Raw genomic sequence first — 19,188 nt, 5'->3', positions numbered from 1 at the left:
CTGCTGTTGCTGGGTGTTGCTGCTCTACCTCCTGAAGCTGCCCCAACCACCCCGGGGCTGCAGCTCTGCTCCTCACAACACCTCCTCCTGCAGGCAGTTGCTCCTGCTCCTCCTCAGGTGCCACAGGTCTCCTAAGACCTGCCCATGCCAGAGACCCTGATGGGCCAAGACAATGGAACAAGCCTGGAGGTAAGTAAGCCCCGATTAAAGAAATGTTTTTTATCAACGTGTCTGTAGATAAATGGCAAAGTACAGCAGCGATTCAGCAATTCCCTGTGAGCAACTGCCAGGAGAAGCTCCCACGGGCGGCTCTTTGCAGGAAGCGTAGAAGCTTGCTGGAAATATACTGAAATCCAGGAAATACCACGTACAGACCTAGAGCACTGGCTGCCGGATCAATTTGTTTATTAGGTAATGGCTGCTTCTGAGAGTAGAAACAGAATTTAACTTGCAATAGTAAAACCAGGATAATTTCTAGACTTCTTCAGGGACCAGTTTGCCCACTTTTATTCATGAGGTAATGAAAACAAACCTTCCCACTCTAATGCTCTTTCTGTATTGGTGGCCTATTTTTCTGCTTAAGGACAGGGAGGGACCGTTGAGTCACACACAATCTCGTGCCCTCCTCCTCCTCTCATTTAAATATTAATATGATGAATTATTACTAGAGTAACAGCTGTGCACTACTCATATCACAGCAACATAACCTTCCCCTCCTCATCGGAGCACAGCTACTCCTGACTTGTGTTTTCTGGTCGACCTTCCACTTCTTCTGGATGACTTTTTAAAAATTACTTTGTTAGTTCTGGTGTGGTATCATTAGGATAATTGTTTGTTCTGTTCTTTCTGCTTAAATATTAATGATACTGAGGAAGTCAAAAGATAGCTTCAGTAATGGTAAGTTAAATGTCTGTGTGTATTCTCCTGTGAGATCTGTTTGTTTAGAGAGAAAGAAGTATAAAGGATTAAGATCAGTCTTTCTCACTAACACTTAAAAACATCTCTCTCTTTGAGAATTATGAAAATAATAATATATTGTCTTTTATATAAATAAAATCATTGTCAGCTAGTGTCTCTAGATAATTCAGAGGAATACCAGACATTGTACCTAGAAGTACTAATGCATTGCATTCTCTGTAGATAAAGTATTATAAGAGAGACTGCTAATAAAATCATAAGATAACTCTGTATAGACTGCTGAAAATAAATATTTGGCATCAAACAAAAAGGGAGGGAATATGAAGGAAAGATAAAACACCATGAGTTAGCTCAATACGATGGGAAATGCCAAGGTAAAGCATTCCCAGGCAGATTTGGAAATGTTAGTAGATGTTAAGTTTTGTGGGTAAAGGTGGTCCTCTGCTGAGCACCTTTTGCATGGTTCTTGTGTTTGTGCGTGTGTGTGGTTTACAAAACCACAGGTTTTTTTCTCCTTGAAAATGTCACTCCTTGGAGTCCTTTCATGCTGCAGAAGGGGCGGCTGGGTTTGTTGGTTTCTGGAACACTGTTGTGGAGAACTTAATGCCAGCAGGAGTGTGTAGAAATCAGGTCTACTGCATTTCCTCAGTTGCTCATATTTAGCATTGGATGAAACTTTTAACTCGATGCTCTTGTTACTTAGGGAGAAAAAAATCTGAAATGCTCTTACAAAGATTTTTTTTAAAAATGCCCATGTTTTTATTTGAAATTTTTCATTTTAAAATTTTGTTTTCGTAAATCAGTTTTCTTAAAGTAAAACAAAATGCTTTCCATTTGAATAAAATATTGTTTTATTGCTTTGTTGGGGTTTTTTAAGTAGCTCATAAATAGAACAGGGAACCTAAAAGATTCATCCCAATTTATAAATGATACCCTTCTTTTCCCACTCCTGAAGAAATCAGTAGAAACTTTTTTTCCCAATCAGCCTTACCAGTGATGAGAGAAAGGGAGGCAGGAGGCTTCTTCTGCCTGAGAACTCTTCCCATTCAAAATCAGCATCTAACCCCATGCCTGGTTGGGGAGAAGAAAGAGTGAAAAGAGAGTACTGCAAACTGTGTTTCTAAGTCATTGACTGCTCTGATGTAATGCTAAAAGTAGTGCTTTTACTTATTGAATAATTTTTCCACTCTGCTTTTTTCTGAACAAGTACTTAGTGGAAACAAAGAGCCCGATCCTGACTGTTTGCAATTCCCACTGCAGTCAACAAGAGTAAACTCATGGATTGAGACATGATCAGTACCACCTGTATACATATATATACATGTTGGGGTTTTTTCCCCTCTGTGTTCTGTTCCTCCTAAAGTTTGTGGGAGTTGGAAATTATTTTTTTTTTCTCAGTTTACCATTCACATCAGGAATTTTTTAATTCTCGTGCAGGTTACTGTATTGCAAATTATTTGGCAAAAATGCTGCTTTTATAAAAAGCCTTGATAAACTTGTAGCATATCCCCCAGATAAAATCTCATTTCAAACAGTCCCTTCAGATGATTATCTGCAGTGATTGCGAATGAACCTTGTAGCAATCTCATAACAACTGTCCTCGTGGACGGAAGAGAAACCTGCTGTCAGAACTACAAATAATTTACGTAACCCAATTTAAAGCTCTAACAAAATGTTCCCTTGTTAAGAGGATTGTTATACTTAACGTGTGAGATGAAAATACTTTCTGAAGGTCAGGAATGCACAGAAGATAGATTAGATCCCTTGAAAAGATAAAAAATGGGGTTTTATCAGAAATTTTTCCTCTGTCAGACATTCAACTTGGCATTCTCAGAAGCTTATATAAGCACAGCTTTATTCCTGCAAATGCTGTGTTTGCTCTGCAGAGGGAGAGGAGTCTCAGAGCTTCAGCTCTGCACATGGAAAAATATAACTGAAGGTAGACTAGGGACTCAGGCTATTTTTTGCCACCACCGGCAGCATAGATGGAAGTTTGTTTTAAAGAACACAAGGGCAGATTTGGGGATGTATTTCCTAGATTTTGCCTGCTGCAGCTTCCAGCATTATGCTGAAGGACCCCAGGCAGTTTGTGTACCTGCTGCAGGTGAGACAGCCACCCCGCAGCAGTGAGTGCCCAGAGGCCAGCGTGGGGCCACCCCAGCTACGGTCCCGCAGGTAGTGGGAGTGGGTGGGCTTGCTGATGTGCTGCAGCATTAACCCGTGTGAGCAGGAATGGTAGGACTGAGCTGTCCCTTTTTGAGGTCTTCTACTCATGACCATAGCTTGGTAAAGGTCCTGGGAGCTGACCTGCTTGCCACTGAATGACGGAGGGGTGGGACAGACTCTGCTGAGGCTGGAGATGGGGGTTCCAAGAAGTACCTCTAACCTAGGCAAGGCATCGGGGCACTCACTCCTGGTGTTCAGTGACCTGGCTGCTTATGCTCACTTGGGAGTTAATGCTGTCTTCATAAAACTGTCAAATAGAGCCACAAAACCAGAATTTGACATGTTGGAAAACAGCTTTGTGAGATCCAGCTTTTCATAATAGGATCTGGGGGGTGGGGCAGGTCTTGAAATGCTTTTCACATAGGATACAGTGGAAATAAAAAGAAATTACAGCCTCTGTAACCATCAGAAAGTCAGGTTAATGTTGCTGTTGTCCCCATCCCCTGCGCACAGTCTCATGTGGTTTCTGCCCAAGCTGATGATGGACATCATTTAAGCACTTATCTTCTCACCTCCTCCACTGTTGCATTCCCCTAACCCCTGGGGTCCCTCCCGGTAACCCCAGGTCTCCTGCCCGCCCTCTGCTCGCCCCAACGCTGGCTGTCCGCAGCCCCGCTAAGGCAGCTGCAGTGAGAGGGGGTGCAGGCTCTGCGCCCAGGAGGCAGGGGAAGCACCAAGGTTTCAGTGGTAGGAAAGGCTGCGTGACCGCGCGTCAGAGCAAAATAATAGGAATAAACTTTGTCCTGGAGAGTGGGATATTTTCTTGCAGGAAATGTCCTCTTGCTTTCCACTGCTGAGAGCTTTTTCCCAAAATACCTTTGCAAAGGGGAAGAGAAGCTTGAATAGGGCCCTCTGCATCCCAGCAGCGAGTGCCCAGTGCCCCTGTGGGGCTTCCCTGTGCCCCTCCAGCAACCTCTCGGCGACCCATGGGGAGGACACTGACAGGGCCATATCTTTCTCAGAAACTCTCTGGTCCACTTTTTTTTTCTCCTTAATACATTCCTGTGTAGGAAGACCCTTTTACCACCACCTTCCCCGACAGCTAGCAGCTTTCCAGCCCCAGGGAAGTCAGAAGAAGGCTGCCTGGAGAGGTGACACAGCCCACGTTAGCTTTCCGGGTACCTTCTGCTGGGGAAGGAGAAGGTGTGAATGCGCCTGTTCCTTTGCCCCAACAGAGGAGTGGTGATGGAGAGAGGCTGTATGTGCGGGGAGCAGTGGCATAGCAAAGCAGAACGTGGCACTTGCAGCCCCTTGGTGGCTCAGGCAAGACTGGGAAGGTCTCGTGTTGCGATTGCCTTGGTCTCAGTGCTTGCCTCGGGTTTGACAGACCATGACTTTGCTGACAGCTAATTCTTTGGATGGAAACATTTTTGTGCCAGGTATATTTCCAAATCTGAACTTTGCTGGAACGTTTAGCTCAAATATTTTGTCATTTTACAAGAAGCGGGGTGGAGGAGAGCATTGATTTCACCCTACTTAAAAACAGGCAGACAAAAAAAAGTTTTTAAAAGGCTCTTGCCTGTTCCATAAGAGAAGGGCACTCTTAAAATCCAGAATTAAAGATGCATGTTTTATCTTTGTGGAAAATCTCTTGATGTCTATGAACTGGAGACCTCAGGTTTTGCAGACTGGATAGATGTGGCAGCAGATAAATTTCGACACTGTCTGCTGGTCCTGGGTGTGCTCCAGCCAACTTCTGAACAGAAATTTTCCTGTGACTGCATCCACAGGCTGCTGCAGGCTGTGTTGGGTTTGTTGGGTTTGGGCACTTTAATATAAGTGGACTGTTCCTCCCATGCACTGCTTTTAGTGGCTCCTGTTGGCTCCAGTTAAGAAGCTGGAGGTAGCTACCTGACTCACGTGTGGAAGAAACAAGGACTGAATAGGTAGGAAATTTTTAAGGAGTAGGTTGGGAGAAAAAGCTTGTGAAAATGAGATTTGAATTGGAAAGGAGAAAATAAAATAGAAACTGCGAAATGGGAGGAGACTCGGAGAAACTAGGTGAGCAACTAGGAGGGAGTGGAGAGGCTGCTGTGGAGGGTGTGCAAACACAACTACTTGGGGGCTTCTGGTGCTGGGGAAAATCAGAACTGCCTGGACAAAGCCTAGAATAACTTGCAAAAACTGAGAATTCAGGGCTTCGGGGATCTGCACTTGGTGCAAGAAGTACCAATCACTTTGAAAAGTGGGTTGAAAAGTTGAACAGTGGAATAAAGTACCAATCCCTTGCAAAATTCAGTTCTAGCAATCTTAAATTGTACATCTGCTATTAAGGGCTACTGTGACCTTGATCTTTGTGACTCAGTTCAGGAAAGTGGAAATGGTAATATCCTGAGATTCTTGCAGATTGTAGAAATTAATTTAATGGGTATTTGCAGAGCCCTTAAACCCTGGTGGTTCTGTCCTCAGACCGGGGCAGTATGTGATGAAGACGACATAGCACAGTACACTGATTTTTTTTTTTTTTTTGGTATCCAATTACTGGTAATCAGGTGAGCACTATCTGTCTTGTGCAATGAATGAAGCAGAGCACTGAGCACTTGTGAGGAGAAAAAGGAGTATCTGCTCATGCAGTAAAGTTGTATCAGAGCAGATAGAGCTTGTTCTGATTACTGTGATTGTCATGTCACATGGAGTTCCCTTCAAAGGTCAGAGACATTACTAGCTGACATTAAGGCCCATATTCCCATGTTCTCCTGCTATCTGAAACATTAGAGCAATCAGGAAGATAAATCTTCTTGTTCCTCTGTGTGAAAAGGTTCAAAAGTTTCCATTACTACCCTGCTGTTTCACTTGATTTTGGCAGTTACCGCAGGTTCTTGGTTGAAGTTTTCCTACTTGACAACAGCCTGTTCAAGCCTTGCCACTGATTTACCATCGCCTAGCAATGATTACATTCGTATTATTTACTAACAAATATCATTGGACCTAGGATGATAAACATGGGATACAGGGTAGTACTTTGGTCGCAAATTGTACATGTAGTCCTTGAATCATTTTTACTACAAGCAAATTAATTTCCTTAATTATTTAAACAGGGATATATTATCACAAACCATCATAATCTCACTTTACTCTGTACTTCTAGGAAGTATTTAGATAGTTCATGCAGCTGTGGAAATACCAGCTTGGGTAGTCTGTCAGGAAAAAATAAACAGCTGACATCTCGAAACCTTTGTTGGGTTGAAGGGAAAACCACCGACTTGATTTTGATGAATATTGTGCTGTCTTGTGAAGTCTTTGTGAAGCGTCTCTGACAGACAGGCTTGAGAGTGTTAAGTCCTCCCTGGAGCTGCCCTTGGAGCAGGATGGTATGGGCAGCGGTAACAAGACTCCCAGTCCAGCCCTGGCAAGCAAGGGCTGAGACTCGTGTCCATCCTTGATTTCTGGGATATACCTTTTCCAAGACAGCCTGTAGCTAGAGAGGCTGTCTGTCGTGGAAAAGTTAATAGCAAGGAAAAGCTCAGAGGTCTGTGAGCTGTGGTCTTACCCCTCTGGGCCACCTTTTCAAGACACAGGCTACCAGGAAGAGTTTGCCCACTGTTGTCTGGTGGCTGAAGGCTGATTGTTCATTGCTTTGGGTGGCCAAGTGAGATGTCCCACTGAGCAGCCTGACTTTGTCACAGATAGTTTCCCACTACTGAACACGAGTGAATGGATTTGTGTGCCTAACTTCTGTGATAATGGATGCAAGGGAACAGAAGAAGGTCTTTCAGCTGGTTTGTGGCGCTGTGAGCCACTGAGGACATCAGATTACAGATAGGAAGCACGTAGCAGCTCCTGCTGTCATCCCAGGCAATGCTGGAGCAGATCATGGAGCACACGTGAACGATAAGTTCATGTTGGAGTCTGTTGAATTGCAGCAATCATGAGACCTAAGTATTGCAATTAGAATTGGTCCAAAGGTTGAAACTCTTCTTTGAATCCTCTCGATTGCTTTTGTTTTGGGAGTGTCCAGGTTAAACAATAAGAAGAAATTTGAGATAATGGTTAGCAACTTTTTTTGTTTACTAAAATAGGTTTATCAGCAAATTATTTTATTTTAACTGAGGCTTAAATGGTTCTCCAGTGTTTCATAAAACACAAAAAATGAGGGAGGAATACCTTTTCCCCATCACGAAATATAGTTTAAGTATGTGTGGTATCTCTTAAGTTTTGCGTTACCAGCTTTTGACCAAATGTGATTGAAAACTGTTTAGAGATATGCTGGAGATAAGAGAACGCTGATGCACTAAAAAGCAGAAGGTTTCTCTACCTCTTTAATCTTTCTTAGTTCCAGCTCACTTGCAAAGTAAATCTCACTATTCAGATCACGAAAGAACCTCTAGGCATAACTATACAGTGAAATGTTTACCTATACGAGATAACTTTCTGGTTTTAGGACTGTTTCTCAGTGATTTCTCAGCACCAGGGTATCCTATGGAGGTATTTCTGAGAAGCAGTCTGCATGAGCCCTGTACAAGAAGAGTGTGTCTCTATGGAGGAGGATATCCAGTGGTGCAGTGAATAGGCATGTGAGACACATTTCCTCGTAGGTCAAGAAGGAAAAAAGATATACAGGATTTCTTTCAAAGTCCAGAAAAGAATGAAGTCTGGGTTTACAATTCTAGGGTTTTTTTATGCTTGTGGTCGTTAAGGACAGTTGGATCTCATGCACTGGAGCTCTCATTGAGCTCTGCAAAAGTTGACAGCCTTGTCCACCTTCTCTTGTACCCTTCTCTCCTGCACACACACAGTGTGTGAACACCCCCTAACAAGTGGATTTGCTTTTACGCATACATGGACAGATGTATTCTGTTCTGTTTGCACAGTCTTTAACCGAGAAAGTTTGGGATGGCCCAGTTTCAGCACTGTCACACCTCTAATAGAGGTAATAAATCTTATGTTTCCAAAATAACACAAATTCAGTCAGATATAATGTCTTTAACAAAAAAAAAATCAAGTTCTTCTTTAGCCTTACAGAAACTTACATCATGGGTAAAATGAGTTACCCAGTACAAACGCTCAAAAAATGTGTCATGTATTATTTACTCCCTTCATAGGTAGGAGCGCTTCTAGGCTGTTCTGTCTGTCATGGGAACAGATAACTTACAAATGATGGGTAGAAACCATCCACTCCTGAAAGCAGAATGCCTCTGAGGTAGGGTTGCAAGAGGGATCAAATATGCAATTCTCTTTTACTTCGGTAAAATCTCAGCAGAAGCCTCAGGCTGCCTCCCCGATGCTGGGTCTGCGGGAGAAAGCGCTGTGGGTGGTTATGACGATGCCCCTGTGCAGAGGAGTGGTGTGCTTACACACTCTTGCACTTCTAGTGCCCAGTGCGGAAAGGAGACTGGTCCGTGGCCACCTCTTCCAGCCCCCCATGATGCTTAACTGCAACACAGGAACATAGAGGACCCAAATGCATCTCTTCCTGGGCTGAATGATTCAAAAAGCGCATCTGCTGGGGAGGTGCACTATCTATTTCTCACTAATACTTGTAGTCTTCCATGTATAGGACACTGTTCAGTCATCAGCAGTGTGAAAGCATGGTGAGGAGTGGGCTGAGAGGTGTTTGCTGCTGTTAGTAAGAGGAGCAACTTGGTAGTGGGGGAGAAGGCTGGCGTCCCTGCGTTGAAGTTAAATCTGTTGAGATTTTTACCATGGACTTAAGAGAGCTGACAGTTTGCCCCTATTCCAAATAAAGCATTTATTTGGGGATAAATTACCAGGTTTTATCTTGATGGAAGCTGATAGAAACAAAACGAGACAGTGAGTTGATTCTGCATTCTGTATTAGTATTGCAAAGAGGAACAGATAGTTCTTGGGATCAGATGCATAGATACAGATTAACCTCTAGGCAGCTATTATTGGAGCCCATTTAAGTAGTTTGAGTTGGAAGAGCCTTTGCTGAAGCTGATGGGAAATGCCAGGGTAAGAAGATGATCCCAGTGTTTGGCACCAGTCGGAGTCTGGACAATGTCCAATGCATGTGTTGGCATTTATAGCATGTTAGGAGGGGAAAGCTCCTCCTCAAGAGTAAAAGACAAAGTGGCAAATTAGACAATTCTGGTCAGTTTTTCCTCTTCAAAGGAAAATTTAATTTTCCTGTTTTTCATTGTAGTGTAGTTGCAAGCAAATAGACTTTTTGCTTGAGCTGTAATAAGATGGAGATCTTGTGTCTCATAAGCCTGATACCCTCGGCAGTAAATGATGCTTCTGTGCATTTTTTTTTTTCCCCCCTGTGTAGTAGTCAATGGTGCAAGTCCCTCTTTCTGAGCACTTCAGACAGTTGTCCTCTGTGGAGTGGCCTGAGATCTTGCATCATTTCCTGTCATCTGTCCAAAGCTATTTATAAAATGTCTGCTGATTCTGGCACATAGGCAAAACCCAGTTTTCATGAGAAAATAGTTTGGAAATGTATTCCCTCCCAGCAAGTGTCTTAAAACTGTTGAGAAAACCTGAAATGTCCTAGAAAATCTTAATGAAAGCTAAGATATAATGGGGTTGGGGCATATGGGGAATTGAATAGTCCCATATATTTGTAGTTGAAATCTTTAGAAATAGATGGTGCAACATGCACTGAGAAAAAGTTACAGAGTATTAAGGGGGAGGAAGTGGTTCCAAAATTTATTTGTTAGCAAAATAAAAACTTTGGGGTTTGATGTCTGAAGATACAACAAAAGTGACTCAAGGTAGCTTTTGTGATGCTGAATATTTGCCATATAATTTGATGGTAGTTGTTCTATTAAAAGTTTCTACTTTTCAATATTTCTTAGGTTTTCCATCTCTTTAGCTTCAGGAGACTGACTGGGGTAGGGCTCTGGCAGGGACAGTAGGAGGCATTAAGCGAAGCAGCATGCTTCCTAGTCAATCTGCTGTTTATGATAAGTGCTATTTTGGGAATCCTGAAAAAAGCGTGTTGGCCACAGACAAAATGCACCCCGAGCAACAGCACTCACATCAGCTTCCCACTGGCCTGCCTTGACACTGCTGGCACCGTGCTTCTTGCCTCTTTATCTTTAGCCATCCATGCTGCTTGCTTGTGAAACAGCTGCATCCATGAGGTTTGGGCATGTTGGAGACCACTGTGTGCAGGGCAAAGTGAATGGAGGATGGCCTTTGCCTGAGCAGTCACAAAGAAACAATTTCTGAATGTGTCTGTCAATCCAGCTTGTTTCATCCTGCTTTCACAAACCACCATATGAAGTACCACAGTGCCGCAGGTGGCCTAGGCAGGATTGGAGTCCATGTCCCACTCATGAAGGCCTCTACAGGGTACAAATCTAAGTAGCAGTAGAGGTCTGAGACTCTTCCACTATGACCAATTAGTATTGCTTTTCCAGCCCCCAAGTTTCTTGTGGCAGCAATGGATCGTGTTCTTGATGGCTGACAAAGATTCACTTCTGGCCATGCTGTTTGTATGTAGTCTATTGCAAAAGAATATTTGAAAGTGTTTGAAATGCCTCAACTCACTGCACCTCACTTCTCCCCTTGTAAGCTTGTAGATAACACTTGTTGCTATTTGATATGTAAAAGTTCTGTAGCCTCAGGCTGCTAAAGCAGTGCATTAGCTGATGCCCATGTATTTGTATTGAGCTTTGCCCCCTGTAAATGTATTTCAAGAGGATTCTGGTGTTGGTGAAAATGTTAGTGAATGTTAGTCCGATTTTTTTTTTTCTCTGTAACTGACAAGCACTGCAGCACCAGCTGTATTTACAATTGCACAGCAGAGGCTTTATGCAATAGCAATCAAAATGCTGCATGTAGGAAGGTTTACTGTTCTACAGGAATGAACAAGAACAGTTCTACATAGCAATATGTACAGTTCTGCAATTAAATGCAATAGTTCTACAAAGACGTACAATTGTTCTACATAAATCCATCATCAGGCCTTTATAACATCTGCTCAAGAGCTGACGTATTTTCCAGCAGGGATCTAAAACCAAATGCATTTTTTGCTGAGAGGTCCCCACCCTGCTTCCAGGGCATCTCTCCACATTGGAGTACTCAAGGTATTACAGATACCTTAATGTGCTGCCTTACAACTCCAGTAGCACTGCAGCCCATGCAATAACTATCACAGAGATGCCTTATTGCTCTGGTGACACTTCAGTGGGCAGATGTGTTCTCCTAACTGCTTCACTTGAGGTTTTGGAGGTGGGGATGGGAGCGGTGCCTTCCTGCAGGTCTGAATGGGGGAGAACTGTCGCACACAGAATTCTCGTGTACTCTCTCTGAAGTACTGTGAAAAAAACATTTGGTGCTTCTTGTTCCCACTTCATCCTATGCTTTGCCTTGTCACAACAGCCCTGTTCCTCTTTCTGTAGAATGTTTTTCAGCTGTAGATTCATCCACTGACTGGATCTACAGCCTGGCTCCAGCACACCTCCCGTGTCCCGCACCGGGAAGTTAGAAGCAACTCAGGTCACTTGGAGCACCCGAGTGTGAAAATGTTGGTACTAGTCATCCTTTAAAAGGTGATTAAACCTAACACATACTGCCTTAATTGCCTACCTTGGTAAATTTTTCCACGTTTGCTATTCTGTGCCTGAAATACTGATAGCTACCTCTATGCAAGGTTAACTAGTAATGAATTAATGAAAGGCTGAGAAATCTGAGAGAGCTCCAGCCCTACAAGTGAATTTCACACACAGAGGGCTGACGCTTTCAGTGATGACCCAGCTACAAGGCAACTATTCTAAGCTTTCCTATTCTCCCAGTATTGCCATGGCTTTGCCAACTCCTGCTTTAGGCAGCTGCTCTGTCCCTGAGCTAAGTGTTGGTTAAGACATAGAAAAAGTAGGCAATGGAATTGCCTGACTTAATAAAAATATGTGATATTAAACAGGGAGCCTGCATGCAGCTAGCTGTACCAAAGTGTCCTAGATTGCTGATCATGTACCAAGGGGGAAGAATGACTTGTTCTGTTTTAAGTGTTTAATGACTTTTTTCCTGCAGATTCACAGAATTTCCAAAGTATGTCACAGAACCCATTTATTTCTAACCTCAAAGTTGAACATTTTCTGTGACTTTCTTTTTCCACCTTCATTTGCCCTTCGTACTTTGCTGCCTTTGGTTTGAATTGGTCTCTGTTAATGGTCTGTTCTTTTCCAGTCTTTCTATTGTTTCACACAGGGATGAAGATCTTAGGGTTTGCTTTTTTCCTTTCTTCTAATCCCCTAATATTCTCATAGCTTCTTTCCTGATCAGAATGTAGACGGTACAAAGCTTGCTCTAGCAAACACAGTTCCACCAAGCGAGGGCAAATGAGGTGATAACATGCTGTCTGTGCCCAGGTAGCTTTGGCTACCGCCAAGTAGACTTTAACTAAAAAAGGATTTTGACACAAAAGGTGGTTAAAAGTTTTTAAGATGGCAACTTCTGTGTGGTTACCTGCTAATAATGCTGGCATGAAGTATACTTTAATATTTATTGGAAAAACTTTAAAGTCTGCAAACCCAGAGAGCATTCATTAGGAAAAGATGTTTGTGTTAAAAAGAACAAATAAAAAATCCCCTATGTCCAGTAAGGAAAGGTGTAGTCTGACCTTTTCCAGGAAACAGAGGTACCCAAGAAGTGAAGCTACCTGAGCTGTTGGGTTGTCAGTGAAATTCAAATTTATCTGGACTATTTGTGCTGAACATCAGCACTATGAAACTGTAAGCTGGGAGAGCAAGTGATTTGTAAACGCTTTGCTTAACACCTGCAGAGAACTAGGCTAACGGGAGAAAGCAGCAGTTAAAGCAGACCCACACAAACTATTAAAAACTCTTGGGAGCTGTGCCAGGAAAACCAAATTGTACTTCAGGGCCCCGATCACCCTGCAGAACATTAAGTAAGCAGGAACAGGCCAAGGAGGCATCAGAAACTGAGTGTTTCTTGAAGCTCTCCCCATCCCCTTTTAATAAGTGGGATTTTCCCTCTAAACTCATCCCTTTCCTCATGCAAAATGAATCCTAGACTTTAGTAAGAAGCATGGTCAGTCCTTAAAAACGTATCCTAGGATACATCTCCCTTCCTCTGGGAAGCTGCAGCAGAAGTGGTCCAGCAGGCACCCTGGGTACTGTCTGCTGTCAGTTTTCCCCTGTGTGTCTTAGCAAATTCAGCTGCCCAGGGGACTGATCCTGCAGGACAGGACAGGAACCAGGTATCACCTTAGGTACCTTAATCTTCACTGGGGGTGGAGGCTGCTTGATGTGAGGTACGTGCTTAAGTTTAGCCTGTTCTGAAAATACCTGGAATCATTACAGAGAGCTGCATAACGCCAGAAAACAAAGATTTCCCGCAGAAAAGTCCAGCGAAGCAGTGAAACTGAGACAAAAGCCTGGAGCTGCCAAGTCACCTTGGGCAACCTTTTCAAACCGTCTCCAAATCTTTCTTCCCTTGCCAATCATAATGGGTGTGGACACTTAAAAATACTTCATTCCCTTTTATGCCACAAGTAATGATTCACACACAGGACTGAAATATTACATTGGAACTTACTGTTTGATCTTTTTGAACTTGGATATAATAAATGAATCATTGCTTCAGTTCTAATTATTTCTTAATTGCTGGGCTTTATGACCCTCGAAGTCCAGTTCTTTTCTTACTCTGCATTTTACTGACAGTTAGTATCTGCAAATGTTTTAGCATGGACTGGTATCATATAGCATATCATCTACATGGTACGTAATCGCATTCTTGTGGGGAATGGGGAAACAATTTGAGACAGTAATTTATAGCCTAATCAATAGGATATTAAAAATCTGAGAATAGATTAGCAATTTTCTGGATTAGATAGCTATAAATTGCCATGTGACACGCAATTAAATTCTGAGCAACTCTCTCTCATGTGCATTGTAATTCTACAAATAGTGAGGCTGAAGACAAGTAACATTGCTGCACCATGCTCTTCCTTGTTGCATGATTTTCCTCTAGATTGAAGGATCTCATTCACTAGATCCTACTACAGACTATGCTCTTAGAATGGCAGAAAATAATTTAGAGGGGAAAAAAAAAAGAAAGTAGCTCTTGATTTATTCATTAGGAATCCAGAAAAATGGTGGTACATCTGGACTATGTGAGATTTATGAGTGAGCGTGTGCTACCCAGGTGAGGAGGCTTGCCACTTACTGCAAGCCTCCTCTGTGTTTGCTAAACTACTTTTCAAAGAGCCTGGGCTGCTGCAGAGCAAACTCCACAGATGTGCAACTTCTCCACCTGACTGAAATGGCAATGTGGGTATTGGCAAATAGTCCCAATGGACACAGTGTGATGATGGGCTCTCCAGGTACTGTTGCAAGGCTGTAATATACCTTTTTTCTTACTGCAGTACCCTAGGATCAGCTTGCTCTTTTGTCTCTCATAATGAAAATACTTTCTATGGGTGGAAGGATTCTTTAATTAACTAAATAGCTCTGGATTTAGACATACAACCACTGCTGCGCCTGCCTTTTTTTGAGTCCCAAATCTCCTTTAATGCAACTAAATACTCCTCTGTGGCTTGGCTCTGGTTGCCGTCCTAACATCACCTCTTCCAAATATGCACTCCTGCAGTTTTTTTTATAGACTATTTAAATACAGTCTGGAGCAGCTAATGCTGTAATCTTCCAACTCCGTTTTGCTGGGTGGGCAGAAGAACTGCAGGTTTGTTTCTGACTTTTCTCCACTGTTGGCAGAATGGTTAGCTGCCTACAAATTAGCATATATTGTAATGTAAAGTGTCAGTTTAGTTACTGAGTTCTGTACACATGCTATTAGTACAGTGCTGTATTATCAAATGCCCAAGTCACCTCTCCTGCTAGTGGGGGTAATGTCAGAGTTAGCAACGCATCTGACTAAATTAGAACAGTTAATGCTTGGCTTCATAATTGAAGGGGTTTTAAAAGTTATTTAAATAACTTTAGAGAAGCTGGGTAGGGAGTTCTTGGGATGTTGATGTATGACTTGTTTATTAAAAAAATAATGTGATTTAGCAGTGCAAGGGTCAACTGGATGCTTCTGTCCAGATGGCAGCAGAGCGAGCCGTAGAGCCCTATCCAATGTGAGTAACGTCTATCCTAGTACTAACTATAAATAACCTCTGTTTAAACAGTAAAAATAAGTATTGTTTTATCTTATTTTGAGTCATCCTGCACTGAAAAGGCATACAAAGGACCTAGGGAAACTGCACCCTGTCTTGAAAGTTGTACCGAAACTGTGTTAGTGGAAGCTTGAGGCCCTTCTGATACCTACAGGCCTGGTGTTTTCACGCCTCTCTCTCTCCACTAAGACTGCTGTATAAAAATCTCACAGGGAAAAATGTTAATGTTTTAATTATTTTGCTTTATTTTGTTGTATTAGTTGTGACTTTCAGGGAAAAGTAGAGTTTTACGGTCTCTGCCTATGTCCATTAAGGGAGATGCAATAGCAAGAGAGAAATCCTTTCTGGTGTCTACAGAGGTGACAGCAATGGCAAGTAGTTTGTACGTGCTTGTGGGGAGAACGTGACACTATGACACTAAGACTGCAGAACATCTGAGCCAAAATGTCCCCTTCGGAGAAGGAAAGCCTGCCTCCGTCGTTCCCACCTGCTGCCTTCCAGCCATGTTTTTGTTTCTCTACCATGAGGGACGTTTAAAGCCAGGATGGCTGAACTGATGGCACAACCACTTCCCTGCCTGTCATTGTTCAGCCCCCCACATGCTGACATCCGCAGGAGTGGTGCTTGCCCGGCGGCGACTGATGCTGGGTCCCCTTGTCCTGCTCCTCTTCTCCCTTTCCTCCCACCAGCTGTCGCAGGGCATGGAGACATGGCCCGGCTCTCCTCCCCGCATTCCCCCCAGCTGCAGAAAACCCACATTCCCACTCTCTTCTCCGCCTGTGGGGTTTCTTTTGGTGTGCTGTGTTGTGGTCAAGGGAAATGCTGAAGAAACCAAGTCCTAGGCCTTGCTGCTTGAGGCACTGCCAGGGCTCCAGTCAAACGCAGGTTTCAAAAGCCGAAGTCTGACTCCAGGGAAGCTGTCAGGAGGCAGCGGAGATCAAATAGGAGGAGCAGCGACTGTAATTGAAGCTTTGAGTATTAATGCAGTACTAGAGGGCCACCATTAGTGGCTGTAGGCCTCTCATTCGCACTGATTTTGGTGGCAGTGTGTAGCCCCTGCACACAGCTCCACTAGGCCCATTTCTTTGAAGTGTTTGACTCAACCGGACTTTGAGGCTCTGCTAAATTCCTCTGGCTAACTGGACGTACGGGCTACTGGGAGCCGCCGTGTCCCGTGAGGACAGGCTAGGCTGTGAGGTGACCCACTCAGCGGGAGGGTGTCCCGCTGCGGCTCCCCAGGCCTACCCCGCTGAGGGACGGGGGTCGGGTGCTTCTCCGGCCTCGAGGGCGCGGGCCCGCCGGCGTGGAAGGCCCTGCAGCGCCGACAGGCCGCGGGGGCGGCCCCGGCTCCCGCGCGGAGACACCGGCGGCGCTGGGCCGACGGCGGCCGCCACCCCGGCCCGGCGCGGCCGCCCTTCCCGCCCGCCCGCCTTCCCTGAGGGCCGGCCCTGGCCCCGCCCCGCGGAGGCGGAGCTGCCGCCGGCCCCGCCCCTCCCTGCCCTCCGCGCCGGGTTACATGGCGGCGGCTGCGGCAGCGGCGACTGCGGCGAGGCGGGCGCGCGCCGGGCGGGAGCCGGTGGCGGGGCCGCGGGGCCCGGCCGTGTGAGCAGTGCAGACCCCGATGAGCCTGGGAAGGCCCGTGAGTGCGGCGGGGCGGCCGGCGAGGCGGCGCGGGGGGAGAGGGTGATCCCGGGCCGCCGCACGCGCGGGCCCAGCCCCGCCGCACAAAGGCGCTTTGTTCCCTCCCGCCGGACGGCGGCGGCGCCCCCCGGCCCGGCCCGCTCCGCTCCGCTCCGCCGGGGCCCGGCCCGTCCGCACTGCGGCGGCGGCGGCCCGGGGGCAGCGGCGGCCCCGGGGCTGAGGAGGGAGGGAGAGCGGGCGGGGGCGGCCGCGAGGGGGGCGCTGCCAACGGCCAACGGCTGCGGCCCGGGCGGCGCCCCGCCGGGCCCAGGGGGTCGCCTCTCCCGCCGGAGCGGGGCCCGCGGGGCCGGGGGCGGCGGGCGGCGTCCGCGCCCTGAAGGGCGTTTGAAGGTAGGGCTCCTCCGCGCTGCGGCGGCCCCGCGGGGGCGCCGGGTCCGGGGGCCGCGGCGCGGCCGGGGGCCGCGCTGGCTTCTTCCCCCCCCGCCCCCACGGCCGGGGGCATGGCGGGGGTGGGTCCCCTCTGCCTGAGCGGTCGCCGGTGTCTGGAGGGGGTGCGCGGGAAAGGAGCGACGCTTGCGGGCGAACCTGGCTCGTGCCGGAGGGACGGCGGGAGGAAGGACGTCCTTCGCCGGGACAGCTGTGGGCTGGCGGCGGCCTGGCCGGCGCGGGGGGAGCCCGGCCTCTCCGAAGTCTGAGGAAGTTTTGGTGCTGAATCCGGTGCCGGCGGGGCCTCGCCGGCGGCTCCTCGCGGGGGATTCGGCGCCGCTCTCCGGCCGCTGTGCCGGGAGACATGGGGACAGGTACTGCTCGCTCCCGCTGCCAGGGCGCCCGCAGGCTGCCCTGTAACCTCGAGCACCTTTTGTGGGAAAAGTGACTTAATAGTTCTCATAAGCAGCTTGAAACACCCGATGAAAACAGCTTGAAGAGAGGCTGCTCGAGTTTTGGAATTTGGAAGAACAGGTACCCCTGGCTAGGCAGGCAGGATGCACACGCTTGGCTTCTGCGTGATGAGTATCTCTTTCTCTGGTGAATTCAGTGCCATTTTGGATCAGCCTGACAATGGCTAAGTTAATTGTGTCGTAGAAAAAGAAGCGGTGGTTGGCGTGTTGTCGTATGGCCAGTGCAAATGTTGATAAAAGCGCTTTGCCAACAAGCTTTTTTTATTTTTTTATGTATATATATATATATGAATATTTATATAAGAGTGCGTGTGTATATAAAAATAATATTGTGATAACATGATATGTTTATAAACCAGTTACAAATTCCAGAAAGTGGTGGCTTAAAATAGGGGTAGATTTTAGTTTGGCAATCAGGTTCAGAAAATGTGCGCTGTAAAGCTAAAATGGGAACTTTCATTTCAACCTCTTGCTCAGGCTCAGCCCTGGCTTGTGCGGTCGTTATCTTTAATTCACTCTTGACTGGTTAACTGTTCAGTGGAACAGCAGACGGTAGCAGATCTGCCGAGGTGCAGAAGGCTGTGGTTAGTTGATGGTAGGCTTCTTCAGTGTTTAATTTTCATTGAATTATCTGAAGGGAGGACCGAACCATTTTTATTTATGATACAGAAAAACGCAGTGGATTTTTGTGTGCTTTTACAGATCCTTCAGAAGATTTATAAACTAATAGTAACATTTGCTGACTGCCAGCACAGAGTTCCCTAAACAGTGTGGGGAGCAAGTAGGAGGCTTTAGAAAAGCGGCAGTTTCATGAGCTGGACGATGACTCACTCTGCCTACTGACTGCAACGTGGCTGATCTAAAAAAAAATACTTCTGTGCCCCGTATTTTTATAGTCAAAGGGATAGTACTTAACAGGTTGTATAATATGTCATTAGTCATTCTTGGTCTTTCTCTTGTGAGTAATGATTTGATCATTATGTGGTCTGCATAATCAAATTAACTGGTATCTTTCCATCTTATATGTATTTCTGAAAAAGTAAATGTCTCATACTTGACTGTGTTTCAGTGTACATCCTGTTTCCTGAAAACTGTGATAAATCCACGTGCAGAAGTTGAGCACGAATTGAAGGGGCTGCTTGCATAATGCATGAAGCTGGTCATGTGCAGTGATGTCTGCCAGCACTAGGAATAATTTCAAAGATGACAGCCCTTCTGTGGGTCACTTCTGCTGCCCTCTCTTGAGAACTGATCTGTTTTGAAAGCATAGTTGTAAACCACTTAGGAAACTAGTATCTTTGTGTTTTCCTCTTTAAACTTTGTGGGAGGAAGGAATAAAAGTACCGCTTAAAAAAGTGGTAGTCTTGGAAAGGTGACAGCTACCCTAAATGAAAACATCAGTGCCTGCGTGAATAGCATATTTGGCACAAATAGGGGTGATAAACACCCCCTTTTTAT

At 45.6% G+C, this 19,188-nt stretch overlaps 1 protein-coding gene across 5 annotated transcripts in view; it reads left to right on the top strand.

Moving 5' to 3' along the window:
- Positions 1–730: 730 nt before the first annotated feature.
- The window catches only part of MAPK6 (mitogen-activated protein kinase 6), a 31,539-nt gene continuing 13,081 nt past the window's right edge, over positions 731–19,188 (top strand). For 3 of the 5 annotated variants that reach the window (XM_075506033.1, XM_075506032.1, XM_075506029.1), the window contains exon 1: positions 16,672–16,829. The gene's annotated coding sequence lies outside the window, so the exon portion shown is untranslated. Of the gene's footprint in view, positions 898–16,671; positions 16,830–17,076; positions 17,222–19,188 lie in introns of those variants that run through there. The other 2 variants (XM_075506031.1, XM_075506030.1) reach the window with 2 other exon arrangements.

The sequence above is a fragment of the Mycteria americana genome, chromosome 6, assembly GCF_035582795.1.
Source record: "Mycteria americana isolate JAX WOST 10 ecotype Jacksonville Zoo and Gardens chromosome 6, USCA_MyAme_1.0, whole genome shotgun sequence".
Lineage (NCBI taxonomy): Eukaryota > Metazoa > Chordata > Aves > Ciconiiformes > Ciconiidae > Mycteria > Mycteria americana.
The sequence above is the reverse complement of the archived record's forward strand: the minus strand, read 5'-3'. Positions and strand labels throughout refer to the sequence as shown.